Source organism: Sabethes cyaneus, chromosome 2, assembly GCF_943734655.1.
Source record: "Sabethes cyaneus chromosome 2, idSabCyanKW18_F2, whole genome shotgun sequence".
Taxonomy (NCBI): domain Eukaryota; kingdom Metazoa; phylum Arthropoda; class Insecta; order Diptera; family Culicidae; genus Sabethes; species Sabethes cyaneus.
In genome coordinates this window covers 147,554,116-147,578,130 of record NC_071354.1, presented here as the reverse complement: position 1 = coordinate 147,578,130, position 24,015 = coordinate 147,554,116, and the positions used below count along the sequence as shown (strand labels likewise).

General features: G+C 37.4%; 1 protein-coding gene across 1 annotated transcript in view; it reads right to left on the bottom strand.

Annotated features, from left to right (window-relative positions):
• Positions 1–23,354, bottom strand: part of LOC128735087 (uncharacterized) — a 203,967-nt gene extending 180,613 nt beyond the window's left edge. Inside the window, exon 1 of the mRNA XM_053829572.1 lies at positions 23,258–23,354. The gene's annotated coding sequence lies outside the window, so the exon portion shown is untranslated. The remainder of the gene's footprint in view (positions 1–23,257) is intronic.
• Between the last annotated feature and the right edge of the window lie 661 nt (positions 23,355–24,015).

Below are 24,015 nucleotides of genomic sequence, written 5' to 3'. Positions count from 1 at the left end.
AAAAATCACAGAAAACAGTGCATATGCAGTGCAGAATGCAACATTCACCCGGCAATACTGCAGTTGATCTAAGTTTCTGATCGCGGTGATTAGTCCACACAAAAAAGTTTAATCAAAACATGCGTAGGGGGATCCTTTTATCTATCTGAATGTAATACATTAGTAGCGGCAGATGGTTAAAAAAAATACAAAGTAACTACTGGAAGATAGGGTTCGGGAGGGTATTTTCAGCCGATTAAGCGGTAGCCTAAACAATTTCAGGAATTACGTTGAAACGAGACAAGATTTTGATATCAGTTGATAGAATAATATTTACTGAACATCGGCGTGTATTTTGGTTTAAATGAAACGCTACTGAATTTGAGTTATAGTCGCGAGAAATGATAAAGTCGCTGCGGCTAAATTGGGTCCATTTTCTATAGTGGTGTCTGTGTTTTTAAAATCCGACCGGCCGAAATAGCCTGCACAGGGATTAGATGTTTTTCAAAAACAGATCGAAAGAGAGACCGATGGATAACGTGTCGGTATTGCCTAAATACCGGCTCATTGAAGATAACTAGTTTTGCATTGACAACAGCATGTTGCTGGCGCTAGTGTGTCATTGAAATGTACATATACACTGGCACCAGAAGCAAGTGGATGTCACTCAAATACTAGCTATGTCAACGCGATAGAAGAGTTTCAGGCGCAACTTCATCACATGTTGGTAGTAGTGTATATAGAGCACCATATGCTGAAATTAAAAATGCTACAGATTGCTAGTGAATGAAAATTGATTTATATTTTCATATCAGAGGGGAATTTTTGTGTTCTCCTGTGATACAAAAAAGTAAAATTGTTCTGTGACACCATATTCACAGCTGGTTAGTTACTAGAATAAGTAAACGTGATCATAATTGTATGTTTTCCAAACCATCATCGAGAGCGGATACGCGGATTGCTGCTGGTTTTTCAGCCTGATTACGTGCCAGTGGAAAAACAGTGGTTTTGATGTTTATTGAATAAAATTTAGCAAATTACTTACATTTTTATGAAAATAGTTATAACACATTAAAGCCTGTGAGAGCTACATTCGTTTCAGTATTGTTATATAGCGGCAAAGTTTTTATTTGGGAAATGTACACAGCAAAAAAGGTAATGTATGCCGAATTTAGCAGCGTGCTGGGAATACCCTCCCGTACCCTATTTATAAAATTGAAATCTTTGAATATGAAAGTATGAAGATATTCGATAGCTCCTGCCGTAAAGTGGTGTTGACACTACTTTCAAGAAGCGTATTCATTCCCGCAGACACTACAAGTTAATCTTATTATTGTTATTTTTCAGCCGTATTTGCCTAATCCTGCGAACAACAGCAGCTCAAGTTCGTAGAACAATCCCTTTGTTGCGTGCTGTTTGAATTTTGTTCACATCACAGCTCTAAGAATTCAAGTTTTGACTTACTGCACAATACACTGTACATTGCTTTGTGCCAATAGGAATTTCCATAAAAGCGAATGTTGTTGCATTCCTGCTATACACGTATGCAACCGACGAGACTGTACGATCCATCGTATGTAATCGTACGGCTTAGTCGCAGAGCTTGCACTGGAAGGAAATAAATCTATAGGGTTGTTAGAACCGAAGGGATATGCAGCAGCAGTAGCAACACCAGCCAGAAAGATGAGCAAGTCATATTTTATGCTTCTTTTGTCTGCTCTGGATTCCGTACCGAACCGCCACCGCCGCTTATGGGTGGAACTCCTGCCTAACGCTATCTTGGCATTAGTGTGAAACCACCAACCGACATATCCTATCGCTGGCAGTTACCTACTCCGCACATACGTACACACACCGGTGCCATTTAGCTACAAGATGAATATTTCTGAAAAGAGGATTGGATGGGAACCTTCCACCGTCGACTCACCTTGTCTCAACCGGAAAGATCGCTAACAATAGGTAAATGGGGGGAAGCAAACCGGCTGGTATTGGTGTATTGTATCTTAATTCGCCATAAATAAAACACATTTTATCGTTCCCTCTTCGTTCGGTTACCCTGCCTGATGATATGTGGTCCTCCCTGGCTGACGGAGCAGCAGCAATACGACCAGTGAATGTAAATAAAGTGACGATACATGTGCATATTTCGCACAATTTACGTGCTACGGTTTGGTGCCGAGATCGTTCCGAGAAACAGGTGAATGAAGGGAAATTGTTTCGACTAGAGGTAGACGGCCAGCCGGCCGAACAATCACTTGAAAGCACGGAGAATGGGGTGCTTAATGGCTGTCAAAAGAGAGACAATTGGATTTTCCTTTGTTGGTTAGGAAATAAGGATCGTTGCGGAGGATTGGAAATTAAAAAGGGAGAAAACAAGTTGCAATTTTTAATAATCGGATGCATCTATGCCGATCATGGTTCTTTTGAAAAATAGTTGATAGTTTCATGGTTGGGAATCAGATGATTCAAGCGTAATAATCGAGTTGGCTGAAGTTGGTCAACAGGTCGCCTCAGTTATCTCTCGTATAATAAGAAAAAAATAGTCTTTTATCGACCGGTGTTAATCGTCAACAGGGAAATTTGTGAAGCTCTAAGTTCTTAAACATTAAGATTCGGGAAGAACTTGGATAACAAAAAGCACCTCTTCAATTTAGGTGCACCACTTTTATAAAAGCTTCCAATCCTCCCATCGCAATCAAGTTATTCTCGAACTCGTGGTTGTGCGAACCACTGTTTGCACCGTTTGAAATCGCACAGGATAATTCCTGTCTGTCTGGCGCTACTGCTGACATAAGGAAACCGCCAGCTTCATCGCCCGCCCAACATTACAATGGGATGCATTATAGTTGGTCATCATGAACGTTGCCGACCTCCTCGACGCAGTCCAGCTATTCAGTGGCTTCAAAATCACTTATCAGATAAGTTTCTCCATCGTTGATCCCAGCTCAACTGTTGGTCCGTACTTCACTTCCAGTTTATCGTCATCTAATCACTAGCCGAACAACCTTCCAGAACTCCCTCCACGTATATTATCAAAACGTAGGTGGTGCTCCCGAATTGGTGCTACCGACTATGTATCTGGTAACATGCATCAACAGTCCGTATAAGATGACTGTGCTGATCGACAATTTGACTTGACAATCTTATGTTCTCTCAGCAGACTTTTGGGTTAAGCCCAAAAGCACTGGCTAGCTTCATAACGGTTGAATTATAGAAGAAGCCATTAAAAATGTTGTTTTACAGATCATGAGCACATCTACAAGTACTCGGAATTGTGTTTAATTTCGATTACATTTGCTCTGAAGAATAATCTGTTTGTATAATTTTAATTTGAATAAACTTATATGACAATTAAACTGTATAATTAGCCTGTTCTTAGAAAACCGCCCCAATGAAAGTAAAAGAGGGAATTCCAGAAATGAGCAAAACAATCTCTATCCCCTTGACTTACACCGCAACACTGACTGCCCAAGTATGAACACTAAACTATTGTTGTAAAGCAATGCTAGTACAATGAGTTCATTTACATGCTCTGATTCTCGCCCCTCTGGTGGCGGTGGCGAGAAGCGACTTGTTTTCTGTTTTTGTACATTTCATTTAGAAAATAAGCTCGGGGCTCCCACATGTTCTCATTTGCTCGAAATAAGGTGCAATTGTGTACATACATTGCCGCTACATACATATGTTGCCGCAGCCATAGGAAATGGCAATGATGATGATGATGATGATGATGATGATGCAAAAACGGCAACATCATATTTTCCCCCCCGAATAGATAGAGCCAACAACAGGAGTCGGGCCTGGACGATGCACTCTCTGATACGCAATTCTCAGTCGCTTGGTATGGCGAATGGCAGTGCAGTCTGACGCGTGGCTGTGAACAAAATCTATAAATTTAAATTGTCTGAACATAGAAATTGGATTGCTAGCGAGGTCCTGCATGACTGCCGTGCCGAGTGAGTGGTGCTCCGATACAATGCAACAGCAGCAGCGGTGCAAATGCTGATGTTTATGGCCGTGTGAACAGAATAAGAGAAAATGTGTATAATATGAATAAAAATCATAATGATGACAATCATAATCGTCCCTAATGACAATTCATTGATGGCTGTCAGTGCAGTTATCGGTCGCGGCCGCCGGCGGGTGTCAGTTTGTGAGTGGCACATTCCGCACAGAAAAATAAATCTTGTAGAATTTAACAGCAGGTTGAACATGGACAGAAGGTTTACTGATTGTTTAGTTGACACTGTTAAGAGCGGTTCTTGAAGCGAACGGGGATTTCACTGCACAGTCATCCGGCATCCTTTTGACATGATCTTGCGAGAGAAACTTACCGAGGCCCGAGTAAGTAGGCTCGAACTCCAACTGAATGCGTCGGTGATTCTCCTTACTCGTGTTATTGTCGGCGGAGACCACTTCTAGTTAATAGCCGTCAATATTCACTGTTCGTGGGACGTTATGTGAACATTATTTTCTCTGAAGCCTCTGCCTACCATATACTTGGTTTCCGACGCATTGATTAGTAATCCAATCCTCATAGCCTCCGTTTTTAGTCCGGCATAGATTGCCTTCACTGTATCAAGATTTCTAGTAATAATTTCAAGGTAGTCTGCCTTTTAAACACGCATGTAATACATCTCTTGCTCGAGGGTAGCTTTGATTAGCCGCGTCAGTTTGTCCGGTAACCCGTATTCGTGCATTACCTGCCATAGCTGTTTACGCTCGTCAGTATCGTATGCTGCCCTGGAATCTACAAAAATAATGATGCATGGACATGTTCTACTCCTGGCATTTTTGGTGAATTCGTCGAAGAATGAAAATTTTAATCCAAACTGATCAGTTCAGAGTTTGTTGATTTGTTTATTTGTAAAAAAATCATCGGATTTTTGGTGATGGTGAACTTCACGATATAAACGCATACGACAGTAAATAAATACAATTGTCCGATTGCAAATTTATCATCTACGAGAGAGTCGTCGTTGAAGGCTTTTAGCCGTCAAGTTGAAGTGGACCAAATCGCAGAGTACGTTGAACCACATTGCCATATATCGGATAGGATCGTACAGTCCGTAATTTGCATTCCGTCCTTGCAGTCTCATTTGGGTGGTTTTGGACTAGCGAAACCCATACAAGTTTACAGTACTCGACTTAAGCTTTAAGATGAAGTGCTGATTTCACAAATCCCCTTGCCCCATTTTTCCCTATAGGCTCGTGAAGCTACGGAAAAGTAAAGCTTGAATATATGATAACTTAGAAAGTAAAAGTGCCAGAGATTTGCGGTCTTCTGAAAAAACGTGTGTTTTGAGAGCTTTGACAATTGCATAAAACATTGTATTCTTGTAAAATGCAACTAAGTATGAAAAACCAATTTTAAAGAAGTTTTTAAGAATATGCGCTATAGTTCAGCACTCGATAAAGATAGAAATTTTATTTCTTCAGCAAAGTTGCTTGCCTCAGGTACGAAATTATTAACTACAGAAGGAAGAGGAACGGGGTTAGAAAGTTGTAACAGATCGGAAAGGAAAAGTTAGGACAGAATTGCAGGAAAGAAGTTTACAGAAACACTAGACGTAGGCAAAAATAAGTGAACCAACATTGTACAACAGCGGTTCCCAACCTTTTTCGGTTCGCGAACCCCCTGACGGATTTCCCTATACTATTCTGCAGCGAATTGGAATTTTGGCGAAACCCCATTTGGGAAACGCTGTTGTACAAGATAAACATATATTGTAATATTAATTTAAGAAAGTTTTATCGTTGTCATCGTCATCAAAATCGGAATTGTTTTATTTCGTTGATTATAAATCAACACTACGATGAACCAAGTATTCCACCTTTTGAGGACAGAGCTTTACGAATATAATGAACGGAACGTGTTGCAAGATCGTCCCTGAAGTAGGAACAAGCCGACCAGGAGGATATTGACCAAAATGGTTAACCCTGGTGGAACAAGGTCTGGTGATGAATATTCCGGTGTCCAAGGAATTGGGGAGTACCAGCTCTCAACCAGTGATGGAAAACACTCAAAATCTCAAAACTCATCAAAAATCAAAATCAACTGTGAATCATTGCAGAAAAAATCACGCGTGAGTTTTTTCTGTTTTCATAGCAAGAAGCACAAAACTCACACGTATTTCTTCCCGCTTGATCACATTCTGCTTTACTTCAACTGCTACCCGGAGCAATGCACATATACATACAAATTCCTTGTTGAACAGCATAGGCATTCTCTCGTGCCACACGTAGCTGCGAGTGAGCGTGAGGGAACAAATCTCTATATAAATCGCAAAGTTAAACTAAAACGCACATTTAAATTGCATGTTTATCTAATTCTTATTACGCTTGGCTTGTCTAGGAGAATTGGGCTAAAAATAAATGCGTCGAAGTCCAAATACATGAAAGGAAGAGGCTCAAAGGAAACAAACGCGCGCCTCCAACGGACGGTAACCATTGACGGCGACGAACTAGAAATGGTAGAGGAGTTCGTGTATTTGGGATCGCTGGTGACCGCGGACAACAACACTAGTAAGGAGATCCAGCGGCGCATCCAAGCGGGAAATCGGGCCTACTTTACCCTTCGTAAAACGCTACGATCAGGAAGCATACGCCGCCGCACGAAGCTAACAACGTACAAAACCATTATTAGACCGGTAGTTCTTTATGGACTTGAAGCCGTGACGCTGCTTACGGAGGACATACGCGCCCTTGCCGTGTTTGAGCGGAAAGTGCTGCGGACGATATTTGGCGGAGTACAAACTGAAAGCGGAGAGTGGCGGAGGCGTATGAATCACGAGCTACAGGCACTGCTTGGGGAGACTCCCATCGTACATCTAGCGAAAGTTAGCAGGCTACGGTGGGCCGGACACGTCGTAAGGATGCCGGACGACAGTGCGACGAAAACGGTCCTCTTCAACAACCCCACCGGCACCAGGAACAGGGAGGCCCAACGTGCACGATGGCTCGACCAGGTCGAAAGCGATTTGCGACTTCTGAGACGACTAGGAAATTGGCGACGAGTGGCCCAGGACCGAGTTGAATGCAGACGAGTGCTTGAAATAGCACGAGCCACCCCGGCTCTATTCTGCTGAAGAAGAAGAAGAAGATTAGGCTTGTTAATTTCTAGTTAAGAAAATGTCGATTCCCGCGAAAGAAAAATGTAAATTCCGCTAATATGTTTGCCATCTTAATTCATGAATGTGTGTTGCATTTTTATCAGCTGATGTTTTCTCTGACGATAGATCCTCGTTTGCTCTCTGGTTCGTTATGAAATACCACCTGTGGAAGAATTAAGCAAAATGCTCACAGCTGAATTTGGTTCACAACGCATAGCAACAAAGGCATCACGTATAATAGCGAGAGAAATTCATATATGAGTTTCGCGCTTGTGATCAAAGTTGAAATTTCATGTGTTTGAAATCTCATTGAGTTTTTTACTGCTATGAATTTTTCAACACTGGTCTCAACCACAGAGAAACAAACATAAAACTCGGCTTGGCTGTTCGGCAGTACACCACCTTTGACTATGGTGACCCCATAAACGGGTACAGTTGCAGTACCACGTAGTGTAATTCTTCTTTGGCAGCAAAGGTGAACAGCTCACTAATCAACACGAGTACAAATTGGACGGGACTGCAGCTTTACCTCCGTTGCTGCCCAGACTGAAAATAAAATAGCACTAAACTAAGAATTTGTTCGTTCTTAAAAGAACGGTTTTCGGTAATTGATGAAACTTAGGAAACTTGGAACTTAGGGCTTTCCTTTTGGTTTTCTTGAGCAACATAAATCTATCCATCACCAACGTGCTACAGTAATACGTAGCGTAATTTTTCTTTGGCAGGAAAAGGTGAACGGCTCACTGGTAACTTTGCTCTTTTGTTCGGACTGAAATTGAAATGCTCGAGTTTGTTCAACGTAGATGGTGGAATGAAGAACCATGAAAAATAGGAGGGACCGATTCTTGTCGCTTGCTCTGGTTTATAACACGAGGTAAGCCGGCGAACAGCATTATTCAATTATTATTATTCATTATTATAGCCAAGTTTCAGTTAATAAGAGAATATCAGAGTTCAATTTCGCCACAGCAATATGAAATTATTAATTTTTATTTTTAAATCCACGTACGCTTTAGCAGTAGGCCTCCCAGTTGACCTTGAGGTATGACGCTGGCCTAATAAGCCAATCCTGACTGGGAGAGGCTGTTAGAGTCAATGGGATCGTAGCAACTGGCCCTGTAATTGTCCTGTACTCTAACAGCTGGCTGTGAAGTCTTTCGTATAAAAACAGGAGGTCAAGTTTCGATAACGGAATGTAGCACCTAAGCTTAGCTTTTTTTACGCTTTGGCAGTAAATACGCAATATTACTACTGAATTGGTTGACCGCTATCTGATTTGGAGAAAGGGCCGCCACGACAAAATTTGGACCGAAGAACACATGACCGCGGAATTAAAAGGGATTAAAAGCATTAGAACCATCTCGTAGCCAATAATTCGTAGCACCAGGATTTGGATCGGAATCAAGCAGTAATTACTACCATAATTAGGAATGTAGGAGGAACAATCGCTTAAAGATCGAATGCACCATTTTCCCAAACGATTCTAGATTTTTTTATATGTTCTCTACATAAATACTACCGCTTAAAAACTTTGTGAAAAAAGTGAAAGCTACGTATAATCAAGGAATGCGTACAAACGGATGCTCCAAGTGGTAAATGTTTAAAGTCACACTTTTCTGCTCAACCAGTCTCAATGTGATACAGACGTTCTTTTCACTAGAGCTTTCCAACCGCTTTTATTCTCCCAGTGGGAAGAAACTCTGATTTCAAAACACCTCCATAAAATGAAGTGCAAAATGTATACAGAACAAACCAGCCGCACTTCCCCCTTGCCAGCACACCCGGCCCGGCGCTTCTTTAGGATTGTTTCATACAAAATCTGCTTATCTTGATCTCGCACATGAAAGTCAAAGCTCTTTACCGTCGGTCGGTCGTCGGCAACTAGGTGCTGTAAAATTTCCGTATAGGTCCCTGCTTTGCATGGAAAATATCAACAAACCCGGTATGCTACCGGACCTGTTTGAGCCGGCTGCGGCTTGCCGCCCAGCCAGTGACGACGAATATAGGACCGGAAGGAAAGATTTCCCATCACAGTCAATTTTGCGCTAGCTCTTCTGGCCGCATGCCGTCGGTTCGGTTACAACCTTTCAAATCTTTGAAATCTTAAAGCCACAAACCACCAGACCAACAGTCGGTGACACGACAAACATAATAACACCCCGCGGAGAGGATGCGGGCGAGATCACCGACCCAACCTGCCCCTTCCCGGGGTGACACATCATCGTATTCATGTTTTCTACCCCTCTATCGGTGGAGAGGGCAATGAATATCGCATTTTACGATTCATCGTAAAAAAGAAAGAGAACGTATTCAAAGCCTATGACTCCTCCGGAAGATGATGATGAAGGTCGAGAGATTTTTTTAACACCACCACAACCGCCACCTTGTCTTTCCGGTTGGGAATGTGGGTTAGAGACCGGTCGCGATTCCCGCTGATGGAATGTGCCGAGGACTGCTGGCGTGTCGGTATTAGGGGATGTGGTGTCAAACAAATTGAAATAGGTGAAAAACGGTAAGCAACTGAGCTGAAGTGCTATGTAATGGGCGCTACGGGTGACTGTAGTTTTTTTTCTGTTTTGCTGCTGATGTGACAGATAATTTTATTGGTTTGAAGGTGAGAATGCAGCACTTTGAAGAATGAGAAATTTAATTTTTTTCCATAAAACGGGATGTAAGGCTCAACTATCTTCTAAAAGTAATGCTCAAAAATTGCTTAGTCAACAACTTTGAACTAAAAATAAATATGTTACGGTTTTCATTCTCCAAATTAAAATTAGTAACCTAATAAAGTCAAGACAGCTGGAAATTCAAAAATTCTCTGAAGATATGCTTCAGTAGTTCGTATACTAACAAATTGAATCGAAAATTACTCTTTTCAAAAATAATATATTTAGAGGTACTATAAATGCTGAATGATTTATGTTTAGAAGAAATGAAAATCAACAGATTGTATTTTAAATTGCTTGTCCCCAATTAATGTTCGTTTTTATTTGCCTCGCTAAAAGCTATCGAATTGCATCTGATGGCTAAAAACGCATGACCGAAATGTCAACTTATAACGGAGATCTACATAAATCAAGCTATTAAATTTCAGGCAGTCGCCAGTTTAAAGTGACAAACATGCAAATGTTTGTTTGGTGTTGCTTATTGAAACAGGCCCAATTTCAAAATGTTTCTCACTGCTAACGCTATTCCAATAGTCGAAGCGCGTACGTGTTGCAGCAAATGGTAGATCCGTCAATCCGGCGGACAGTTGAACTAAGCCGCCGGTCGTTGATTCAGCCTTTCGCGCGCCCTCCTCTGCCTTCCGTTCAACGGTGGACAGTAGCCATTGACATTGGATGCTACACCAACTAGGATCTCATCTAAAGTACGGCGGCCGCCAATTGCAACAGGGTGCATGACGGGTAGCCAACTGTCCTGGTTGGTGGTGTCGAAAGCGTGAGGAATGTAAACATAAAACTTCCCAACATTGGATTGTTGGCTTTTCAATTAAATTGGCCGTTGCTGTCGGTTGCGACACTGTCCTGCCAGTCCAGTCGTTACGAACTAGAACTGATTCATCTGCTGGAATCGAGTAGTGACTATCGTAGTTCGTGTGTGCACGTGTGTGTGCATATTTGCGCCCGCGTTTCGGTGCAAACAAGCGGAAGAGGGTGGAAAGTGATTTTCCGGCTGGAAAATGACCAAAATTCAAACAGAAAAGTGAAACTCCATGTCCAGTGGTTGGATGTTTGTTTTAGAGCACGAGACCGCGTTATGCTTGTGGCAGTGCTGGCAGCCATTGCAAAACCGTTCGATTATGATTCACACCACAATGGTAGCGGTTCGGAAAAGCTAAACCGTATCACTCGGAACCAAATACGGAAAATGGCAACCAGGATATGGCACCCCCCTACGCCCGGTGACAATAATGTTTTGTGTATTATGTCAACACAGTTGGGTACGATTCATTTTTCAACCCGAGGATGTTTTCATTCGCATCAATGTTGCAACTTTTTCCGGTCCGACCGATGTTTGTCCAACTGATTCTCAGATTGTATTGTAATTTGCCACTGCTTGATTTATTGTACACATGTATGCGTATTGCAAATAATGATTAATTGAGCGATCTTGTTTCGTACGTATTTCACCCATGGAATACATTCTAAAATCGGGGGCAGGAATTTTGAATTGAATCCATAAGATAAGATAAGTCATAAGATTGGCCGAACGACACCGAAGCATGTTCGTTCGTTCAGTGTCATTCGGAGCTGGACACCGGCCACAAGCAGTTAGTACAATAGCAAATTATGTACATAAATCTTCATGAAATTGAGATTTAATACGATTCAGCTTAGGTTCTTAGATTCATTGTCTGCATAATGTATGACTTGGAGCAGAACGGTCGTTCACTCACCGCTGACTGTGTAGGTTCGAACCATGTGGCCTGCGGATGACACGTTCCTATATCATATCCTGGCGCTTACAGTGAGTGTCTTCTTGATGCAACCATATGGTTTGGCTATTCGAAGCTATGGGCGAAAAGCTTTTAGTCGATTGAGAAACGCGCTGAAAATATATTCCTGAATAATGGCAAGAGCAAGAAGCAGTGGGTCGAAATAGAGTATACTCAATCGTAAGGACTTTGGGGCACAACGTGTGCCAAAAAGCGGATTTTTCTGGGGTCATCCATAATGACAGCTATTATGTTAGCTTAAATGTCGAATTTATGAAGCATACAGCTCGTGCCAGATTACTGAAAGCGCCTGGTGAGCATTGACATAATTACCGTATGAGTAATTTAAGAGAAAATAAGATGAATGAGTTCAATATAATACGTTTAATATAATACAATGGCGAATTGTTGTGCATGTTAGACACAAACGGTAAAGATAACTAGTTCGATTAGTTGGCGTACGATACCTGATCAAATGAAAATAACAAATTTATGACAGGATGAGTTCGAAATAAAAAGTTTTGTTATAAATTTAAATCAAATTATGATATAATTTGATCAAGCTTATTTCAAGATGAGTTACAAAAACCAGCACTCTTCCCTGCTTTATAACCAAAATGTAACACACCGTGTTACAAGTAGCAGAACGAGATAGATTCTTGGTGAAACATTTGCTGTGTCGCAAGTTTTGTTATCACATTTATAACACACTTTGATAGAAATATCAACTGAAGCTACAATTCTGTACCATATTTGTTAGAATCATCTGATCGGGTATTTTACCACTCTGAAATGCTTAGAAAAATTTATGGAAAAATATTTTGATGTTGCTTTGTGTATGTTGCTGGTTCGTCGTAAATGCCTATTCCCGTCCTATCCAACACAAATTATTAAAAATATCGGCGGTTTTGATGACACACAATGCAAAATTAGTTATTCCCTAACATTTTAGTTTGTTGACTATCATATGCGATCAATCAAAGTGAGCTGAGATTTATTTAAATGCCATTTTTCATTAAAAAATTCCTAGCAGCCAAATTTCCTACATTTTTACGTGCGACGAAGAAGAAAATGTCGACTAATCGTTTCAATTTCCGTCATTCGTAAAATGAAAATAACTCACGCAACTCATTGTCGTTATTCTGCAGCCGGGAAAACTTGCATGGCCTGCAGAAATTTTGCAGAATAACATTTGCTATGCCGTCCTACACAAATATATGCGCGATAGCTTCGTAAACATTATTGTGATTTTTAATTCGGACGATGAAAAATTTTGATGGACGGATTTTAAAACTGTACGACGAATTTAAGATATAAAATCAGTTGCGTAATTTGAATAAAATGCTTTAATAATCGCTTTTTAGTGAATTCAAAGGGCACAGATCGGAAGATAAGTGTGTTTGAGTCAAATCAGTAGCAGAATTTTTGGAGTATTCATTAAATCCACCTGAGAAATGATGAAAATTAGAGTGGCTTTCCTTACTACGACGGGTATTAGAAATTAACCCATTACGCCAATTAGCGTAATTTTGTAGCAATCATACAGACTGCATATTGAATATTAATTGTGTTTTTTGCTTAATTGACTACAGTACCATATTCATGGAACAAAATACAACGATGAGAGTAACCGTGGCTTAAACCAATTGCTTTTTTTTGTATGGTTGTCCGATTACGGGGAATAGCAAGTCGAGAAAATAACAATTGAAATGTTTCATCACTTTGCCTGTATTTCAATGCACATTGCAAAATTACAAAGTGTACACAAATATATCAAACATTCACACATACATATAAACATATATGAATGCATACATACATACATACATACACGCATACACACATACATTGAATACAATTGATCCTTGATTGATATATTCTGGTTTTACAGGTTTTGAATGGTTCAATATGTGAAGCTTGAGAGTTTAAGTTTAAATTTTCAATTTTCAAATAATAATAAATTGTAGAATGTTTTGACGTAGGACTACGTCTTTCAGGAAGGTAGCTGGTATAAGGGGTAATTCCAAAAAATCTTTCTCGAAATGTGGTCACGTTTTGAACGCTAATAGCTTAGTGGTTTCCCGAATGGTTTTCAATATTCTTACACCAATCGATTGGAACATTTTCTAAGAATTGGCCCAAATAAAGAAAAGTATGGATTCTTGAGGTTAAACTACAGTTGGATTTCGAATTTGGCATGGTTCGATTTTGGCATGGTTCGTTTTTGGCATGTCTCGATTTTGGCAACAAAAGTATCCGTTTTTGGCAACACAAGATATTTCTCTTCCAAAAATATGCTTAAATATCAATCAGTTTCCGCATACATGCTTTTAATGACGGAAAAATGATGCCCTGAGTGTGTTCATGAAAAAAGGTTATGTGGTTTCGAACAATAATATTTTTATTGCCGTAGGACTACGTCTTACCGCAGGGTGTCAATAACTTATTTGCACCGGACGGATAGCTCTTGTCGGACTTTTTAAACTTAAAATGGTTGCAATCGGTGATTAATGATATTTAGTCAACTTCTAAAGCATTTACATTAAATTTTTTCATATCGAAAAAGGGTCTCGATTGTGGCAACATAGGCAACACGCATTTGTTGCCAAAATCGAAATCCAACTGTATTGAAAATTTGAAAATAATGAACATATGTTTTATCAGAATTCTCGCTTCGTGATTGGTTAAAACATTCTTTGCGATGATCTAAACCTATACCAATTTGATATCTGTGCTTGGGAACTAAGCCAAAACAAGTGACCAAGTTTCTTCATTTTCAAGTTAACCCCAAATTACTCGACTATGCGCAGACGGTTACAAATGAAACTTCCTGAATTTTGTAGCCTTTTTATTTAGTTTCTGATTCATGTAATGTAATTCGTATCTGTTTACGCATAGTTGAGTAATTCGTAGTCAGAATTAGGGTATTTTTTATAACAAAAGTTTTACAGCTCCTAAACAAGCAAAGATAGAGGTATACTACATTCGGCAAAGTTGTGTATTTTTGCTATTTTTACAACTTTAAGAAACATGAAAAAGTCAACAACTACAAAAAAAGCTAAAATAGAAAAACTGATTTTGACGATTCACATGTAAGAAATAGGATTTTTCTATCTTCGCTGAAGAGATAGAAGGTTACGGTCTTCAGCAAAATTTCTTGTAATAATATGCTCTAAAACTTTACAGAACTCATCAATGTATTATATTGAAGCTGAAGAAAAATAAATTTTTTATTTAACTTTTAGAGGGATTATTCAAAATTTGAATTTCACCATACGATAGAACTTTTAATTTCAAGAAACTCTCCCAAAGGTTCCATAAACCTAAAATCAAGTTTTCCTACTCAAAACTCTAATACGCACATATTTTTGGTTTTGGACAACTGTGAAGCCCCACATGAATATGTTTCGGAATAGCCATGCCGAGGCAAAATCATCAGACAGAATCAAAACAATGAAAAATGACCTTCTGGAGTATTTTCATGAATTTAGACACCCATATTGCCAATGTTGCAAGCCAAACAGTTTTATGGCCACAGATGGTCCCACAGGAACTTGTCGTAGAATGGCCATTCCGAGGATATGTCATTATATTGTTTTATAACAATGAAGAATGACCTTTCAGAGTAATTTGAAGAACTATAGATATCCATATTACTATAATTACATCCAAAAATATAAAAAGTGCTTTAATTCCGGAACACATCCTCGAAATGCCGGATTTCCGGAAACCAAATGAAAAACTTCCGACACTGACGTACCCCACTGGAAGTGGATAAGTTCCTGAATCTTTAGGTAGTAAAAGTGTCCGAATCGGTAAAAAATTGCAAAGTTACAAGCGTTTCAATTTGTGGGTACCTGGGTACCCTTGTCGAGCCCTTGACTTAAAGGGTAAAAAATTTCGAAGTCCCCCCATTCCACCCCCTTAAGTGCTACATGAAAACTTATTTTATGAAAACTTTGGAATTTCGCACTTTGAAAGCTGAAAAGGTACCCGAGTACCCTGTCGAACACATAACGGTTTTAATGTTATTCGTAAGCAATGGCCCTTTTAAAGGCCACAAGCGAGTTAAAGTAAGATTATTGAAACATGTCAAGCTACGTATAATCATTTTTAATACAATAATCTGTGGGTTTGTCATTCATTACTATTTCAACCTTCATGATGCACACAAGTGATTTTTAAAAGAAATCTCTCAATTCAAAGCTACCATTGCATTCAATGAAGAATTGAATCTGAATATTTTGCTCTTCTTTTTTTTATATTCACTTAAACAATGTATTCAAACGGAGATTTATTTGACCGCAAACGGTTATACAAAAGATAGTAATTTTGCTAAGGAACACTATTTTATTTAGAAGAGCTAATTTTATTTTCATGCGATATCTATCGCGATCGAATTCCAACTGCCACTGCCCTCGTATTGAACGCGATATGATGGGTCAGTGGTGAATATAATTTTGCCGATATCGATCGTCGTGCGATCGTGCTAATAACTCTCTTGCTCTTCCTCTTCTAGCTGATAAGAACAGATTGATTATAGGCAGTTTACAGAGATTTACTCTCTTCTGTGGATCACATTTGAGTGATATTAGACTAGCCAAACTTTATGAGCTTTAACACAATGATACTTACATATTCTTATAAACATGCATATGCCAGATATGAAGTTTACATTAGTCTTTGATCTAATGATCTGATATAGTCCTACGTCACCCTTTGGTACAACCCTTAGGGCTGTATACCTTGTAGTTTTTTATTCACATCTTAGTTCTAAATAAAGTTCCAAATTTTATTGTAGGTCCCATTATATGAATATAGTAAAAATGCCTAAAATCCATATTTTTATGCTCGATTAAAAAAATCTCTTTGTTTTTTTTCGCCCGACCCTCCTTCAATGTCCCAAAACGGGAAAGACAAAAACTTTATAAAACATTTGTAATGGCTTAATCATATCTTAGGAACCAACCATCACCGAGTAAAATCAAAGCCTTGGGTATACTGCCCATACTCGCACATGAGTCCCATATCGATTTTCATCGTTTTTGAGTCAAATGAATAATTAGTTTTTATTTTATTGTACTTTTTAAAAACATATTGAAAATGGCCTGTTTATTTCTACAAGGTACCAAAAAATACCAAAGTCCTGTGGACCCATATTGAAAGTACCCACGTAATAGTCCCATAATTTGACATAACTTCTAACTAGTCCCATAACTTTTAAAAATTGCACCCAATTTGAACCGAACTCAATTCTAGTAGCAACGATTAACCCGAGCAGGAGCGATGAGCAAAATAATATCAAAATGTGTTATTAGAAATCGAATAACTCATATCAAAATTTGGTTTTGTTTTGGCTGACATAGTTGGTAAAATAACAAAAAATAATATCAAAATTATACTCCTTTAAGGCCAAAAGAATAACTACTTGTGTTATTTGAATAAAAAAGCAATAACATGACTATATTCAGAGTTTAGAATAACACATTTTAGTATTATTAAGGTATTGAATAACAAATGCAGTAGTATATGAGATATCAAAAAAATCGTTTTATAAAATATTTATAATCTAAAATCTCTTTAATCAGTAAAAAAAATTGTATGTAATATATCGAATGTCATTTTAAAACCAAAATAAGATATGATAACAAAATCAGTTATTAAACTAATCTTACAACCACTTACAACTACTCAATAACAAAATGTGTTATCAATGTATCTTCATATCTATTCAATAACAAGATATACTATTACAACACAGTTTGATATTGTTTTAATATTATTTTGCTCTTCGCTCCTGCTCGGGAAGTCATGCTAGACAGCAAATGCCGTCGTACCGGGTTACTTTTAATACCGGGGGCTACTTTGGACATGCTTAAACTATGTTTATTTTGTAAAAACGTTTAACAATTTCAATTTTTTGTAATATAGTTAATTAACCTTCCCGGCTTTAACTTATGCGCCATAATCCCTTTCGAAAAATTATTCTCGAATAGCTGTCAAACAGTCGATTTATCCGATGTTAAGCGAGTTCTATTTTTTTGCATGAAATAAATTGAACTGGAAATTAATGTTTTATTTTGAATTTTCAACAGTGAACTCTATGTATTCTTTAAAATATATAATCAAAATCAAAATGATCCACTACAAAAATCCTTCAAACACGCTGCTTCAATGAAGCTATTCAGTGTGAAATGAAGCAGGGTTGAAAATTGTAAACTGTTATTTCCTCGGCTTATTTTTCTTTATCTATCGAAACACTTTACAGATACGCAAAACAAGTTCATAACGGAAAGTAAAGTACAAATAAAAAATTTTCAAAATATACAAAAAAGATAATTTATGCGGAAATAGTTTCAGGGCTCTCTACTTTCAACCAAATTTTAACATGATTTTGAAAGTCTAATTTACTATAAAATAATAAAATGAGCTAACTAATCATCAGCTATCAATTACCGTTCAAAATAAAAAGTTTATATCGGATGAAAATTTGATGCAACTAAACCTCTAGTTTACTTGTTATTCTTGTTAGGAAAACCCTAAAAGGCAATATTGCATGCTGATAATATTCTATGAGGTAAGGTACCCCGGGGCAAGTGGGAATACGGGATAAGTGGGAACGGAGCTCATAACTCTCCTCAACCTCATTTTCTCCAACCGAACCTTTCTAGAAATGAAAGATACAACTCAAACGCATGTATTAAAATTATAGATTATTTATAACAGGCATTCCAAACATCAAAATTTGACTTTCAATTTGAGCGTTATTTTCAATTTGCGTTGTAAGTTTGACGCACCTTTTTATAAATGATAGTTTGGCCACAGGCTTTACGGAAAAGTACATGATTTTCTGACAGTAGGTAAACATAATGAGTGTATTAACAAATTACAGCCGAAAACTAGTTGTATAATTTGACAAACGGCATTAAAAAAAATGGGTCGAAATATGGTCGGCACTTCAAAGCACCCGGGGCAAGGGGGACCTATTAAAAATAAAATGTTTCAGCACAAAACTTCCTGTCTTAATGCATTTTTTAGATGAACTATCGAACATTTTCAGTTCAATTACATAATATTTATACCAGTAAAGCTTTAAAATAAAACCGTAAAGGACTAAACCAAGGGGCCCAAAAAAAGAAGCCCATATGCACAGCTTGTGAGGGAACAAACAGTTTGGTCACATTTTGGTTACACCTAAACGATGTTAATTGAATTTGGAAAGTCAAATTTGATATAATTAAGTAAATTTGCAACTGAAACTGGAACAATAAAGTGTTGTGGTTATTTTAACGTAACTATCTCTTATGAGTAGCTCTACCGAATTGGGCATAGTAGAACAAACAGATCATAATCGTATTTTCGAGCTATTAAACAATGGTTAATCCTAAATTACGTCTCGCAAGAATTGGATACAACGATATATTCAACTACATTTCATTACAATAATGCTTTACAGCGTAATTGCTCACGATCTGTGTTTTATATAAATTATAAAGTCGCCCGTTGTGGTCTGATATTGTTACGCTATTTTTGAATGAACCCTTCGTACAAATATTGTTTTTGATTGCTTCTTGCAATGCTTTAACATTGCTGTATATTAACTTACTATTATTTTATGCTTTTTAATCAAATTTGAATATAGGTCTCACTTGCCCCGGTAAATGGGGCAAGTGGAACCTATCGCCATAATTTTGAAAATTCTCCTCCAGATTCATTTCATGTAAATTGATAGGCCTTTTTCGTAATTAATCCTTCGAAGTGATACCACTGAAGAGTTTCTGTGCTGAAATAATTTTGAAATAATCATAGGTATAGAAAACACAGTGGAATAAACCCAAACTATGCATTTTTTAGGTCCAACTTGCCCCGGTGTACTTTATTAGAATGTTGATGATCATATGAGTTAATTTTACGCAGTGAATAACGTATGGTTAAAAAATTTAAACAGTTGAAGCTCAAATATACGGAAAAAATTGCACAAATGTGGTAAGTAGAAATACGCGTAACACGAAATAAATAATTAACAATTGTAATAATTTCAAACGTATTTTTCTCAACATAGTGATTTTCATTATGGAACTGATATGCGGGTACCGACCGTATAAAAGTCTTCTAAGACTTGATCCTTCTTATTAGAGTAAAGGACAATTACCGAGCTGGTACATCGTTATTGAATACTTGAATTTAGTAGCACCATCCTGCCGAGATTCAAACTTACGACGATTGGCTTGTTAGACGCTATTGTGAAACTTTGGCCATTCGTGAATAAGAAAAAAATATTTCAAAAATTTTCTAAGAATTAGAACATAATTTTTCCAACTTTCCTTAAGAGTTTTCCACCGCCCTGTAAAAAGCCAAAAATTCAATTGAGTAAAATTTAATGTAATCCGCTTTCCAACCCTTCAAGTCTAATTTGTGCCCAATTTCGAGTTCAGCCTAAGGTCTAATGTACCGTTCTGATTCAAACTTCGAACACTTAAGCCATGATGTAATGTTATTCAAAGTAAAATGTTCGAAAACATCTTTATTCTACCCCCATGTATGGTTCAATAGCGTAACAATTTATTTATTTTCAGGGGAAAATTTTGAAAATGAGGATAAAACGTTATTTTATAATGAAAAACACTAAAAAGTTACATTTCGGTTTTGATTCAAACTTCGAACACTTTCATGGTCGACATTCAAAGCTCGAATATTTCAGTCTAAGACATCGAACATTTGTATTACTTCGATACATATTAATGTTTTTAGTGTCAATTAACTTAAATGAGTGAAATTACATCCTTTTTCTAAACACTATCTTTTTAAATCCACCTAACAGTGTGATTTAAATTTTTCACACAATATTTAGTTTCAATCCATATTTCTGAAGTCAATTGCTAATATTCTCGAACTCCATGAACCACATCTAAAGGAAGTTTGAAATTCTTGACTATTGATTTTATAACACTGACGTTGAACTTTTGCCTTACAAATTTTTTCATTTCTCTTTCGACTTTTGACATTCAAACTTTGACTTTGACTTTTCATTTTACTTTTGACATTTTACTTAAAACTTTGCTTTTCAATTTTGACTATTTCTTTTGACTTCGACGTTTTGTTTTTGACTTTTCACTATTGCTGCTGACTTTTGACTTTAGCATTTAAACTACAAAAACTATTTTTACTAACTTTTACTTTTCATCCTTTGGCTGTTGACTCTTTTAAAAAAAAAAAATAGTCACCTTATCAGCTCATTCGTGACTTCTGCGGGGTTGGGATTTGAACCCGGGTCCTCGGCGTGAGAGGCGTGAATGCTAACCACTACACCGACAATTTCAAGTTCAATTTTACTTCTAATTTCAAATCTGTTTTAATTTCGATTTCCATGTCTCATTACAAATCTTATTTCATGTATTTCTTTTGAGTCCGGAGTTAAATCTGAAGTCCAATTTAAAATAATCCTTCAAGTTCAAGCTCAAATTCAAATTCAAGCCCCAATTTTATGCTCAAGTTTTAGTTTCAAGTTTACTGATGAGTTCATCCTGAAACCCGTGCCCATAATATTTAATAAAAAAAATCTCGTGATATACCACGAAAGTTAGGATGATTGCGTAAAAATAGATCCGCCATCCTACTTGGTTACTTAACTAAATGCTTTCAGTGATCAGTGCCCCACTTTCTGTTTTTGTCTGGACACAATGTCTGTCCAATGTCTCTTCATGGGAAGCGATTCCGAATTCCTAGTAACCCCACGAGTAGCGGAGAGTAGTCAACAGTGAGACAACGGGAATTACTTCGCCATAAAACATTCAAGATTCATGATATTTTACTAAAAAGTGAAGTTTGTAAAGCTATATCACATAATGTCATTTGAGTAAACTTTGTTAATTTTCCAGTATACTTTTTAGCAACTCATTTTTCGGGGAGTCAATGTAAATTTTATTGCAATCATTTTCAGGTGATTCTCAACAGCAAACCGCATATTTAATCCAAATTTAATTCACTGCATAGCGATATGGCATCACATGGTAATGAGAGATGAAAATAAAAAATATGACAATCGAAGTGTTTGCTAACATCACTATTTCACTATTTTCTAGAACACTTTCCTATTGGACACAGTAAGACAAAAGGACGTGGGTAATACTGATCCATCTTGCCATCCAAATTTTTCTTGTGTCAAATTGAAAATCAATCCATATGAATTGATTGTAAATGAACTTAAAAGTGTAAGTGAAAAGTCAGATGATCAGAAATTTTTAATAATACCCAACAATAATGTATCCTTTATCGCATAATAAACAGCCGACCTATGAACTATTCTTCATAATTAAATATATGGTTTAAATTTAATTCAAATATGTGTGTCAGTATTCAATACTCGTTGTCTTAAGCTTCCCAACTAATTTAGCTTATAACCAAAACGACTGACACTTTTTTTCAGAAAACTAGAAAAATATACTTTTCAAATGGATTATGGTTGGTAGTTAGGCCATTGCAAATCATTTTCAAAGTTTTTGTCACCCCTCTCCCCCCCTTGGAAATTGGCTTGAAAAATCGGGGGGCAAAAAAATAATTTGTAGGATATGAGTCAAAATTTTTTTTATAAAATCAATTGTCTCTGGGCTCTACAGTCTGAAAAACTTGAAAAATGAGTGTACAAGTTGAGTTAACGCTTCTAGCACGAAACAAAAATGGAAATTCGAGCAATGGAATTTCCGAAAATCGTCTAAAAAATTTTCCTTCGTTTTTGTCTTTTTTCGTAGATTTTTGCATAGAAAATAATAGCGTATATATTGTAAGCAAGAATAGATTCGGTTTTCACGTTTAAACTTCAAATAAAAATGCTTAAACCCAAGTTTTTTTTACTCGATTAAAAAACTCACTTTGTTTTTCTTTCGCCCCCCCCCCTTCAGTGGCCGAACACCGGAAGGACAAAAACTTTATAAAATATTTGTCATGGCCTTATCACAAAAAAAAATTAAAATGTTTGGTAAAAAGTGTCTCACTGGTAGACGTTTCTCCCATGTATTTTTTTGAAAATTTTGTTTTGAACGGTGAACTTTAAAAATATGTAAACATCGTCTTAATAATTATAACGATGTTAATAAAATTTTCCGTAGAAATCACTGAAAGATCATTTCAATGCAAAATTGATTCAATATTTACTAGACTTGAAGCAATTATTTACAGCTTTTTTGAATACATTGTATCGAATAGTTTGTAAAAACTGAAAACTGTTTGTTGATTCGAAGTGTGTGATCTGAACAAGAATATTGCAACTTGATACTCGACACCTCAAACCAATTAAATGATTTTAAAATAAAATTAACAATGACAATCAATAAAAATTCATACGTCATGACAAGTGGAAGAAAATAAATGGGAATGGTATTGCCAACGGTTTTGAACAAGGCTTCTACTAAAAGAGAACAACCAATTTGTAGAATCCATAATTCTATGCCTACAGTAATATTACATTATTACCATGTCCGACCCGATCCATCCGACCATAACCCCGGAGTAAGGGTTATCGAAAAATATTGATTGTAATAATTTATGTTTAAAAGTTTAAAGTGTTAAACTCATGATGTTTACAAAGGCAAGTGTAGAACTTCCAATAAATATACGTTTCACCACAAACCGTAAATCCGTCCCCTAAAAACATTTCTATACATCTTTGTTAAGTCATTTTAATTTACCAATTCTTAATTATTGTTCAGCATTTACAAAATCATTTCCGTACCTTTCAAATTTTCTTGTGGATGAAACTTTTAGCAAAATATTGTTGAATTTCACTAAAAAACTGGTTCTCACTCTTGTCACTTTACTTATGTTTTAAATTATTGACCACTCACTCAGTTGAACATACCGTCTACTGCTTTCAAACTGATTTCTTTCCAAAACTGCTGCGCTCAAAATCACGCAAAAATAACGATAAATTATCTGGCCAGTTGTCTATGTTGATTTACTGACTACACTCAAGTGCTATTTCATTACACTAATTAGCCCACTTCACACTTCGCACGCTAGCTGAAGAGCTCAGTTTCTGTTCCTGCACCTTTCAACACTTTGGCAATCGTTAAATTTCAAAATATTTAATTCAACTGCAAAATATTTCACTTTTCACAATATTTGGACACCGCTGGCGCCGCGAAGGAAGCGAAATTCACCTTTGCAAACCCTCCCACTAGCAAACGACACCCACTGCTGCGTGCTTTTCTTTTCTCCGCTGCTGGCTCCTAGCGGGTTCGGCTCAAATGACGTATTTCGAAGCAAAACACTGCGCGCCAAGGGGCGTTTCTAAATCTTTCGCCACGTTGTTGGACAACTTGAACGCACGTGAGAACAGTTTCTTGCTTTTTCAGCGGAGGGATTTCTGCGCTCCCTTGCAGCACTGATTGAAGGAAATTTACACCTATTCACACCGTACCGGCTTGACTCGACACTCTCTCGTAAATCAATCACATATGTCTGGAGATCACAGACGGATCCCGACCCTGG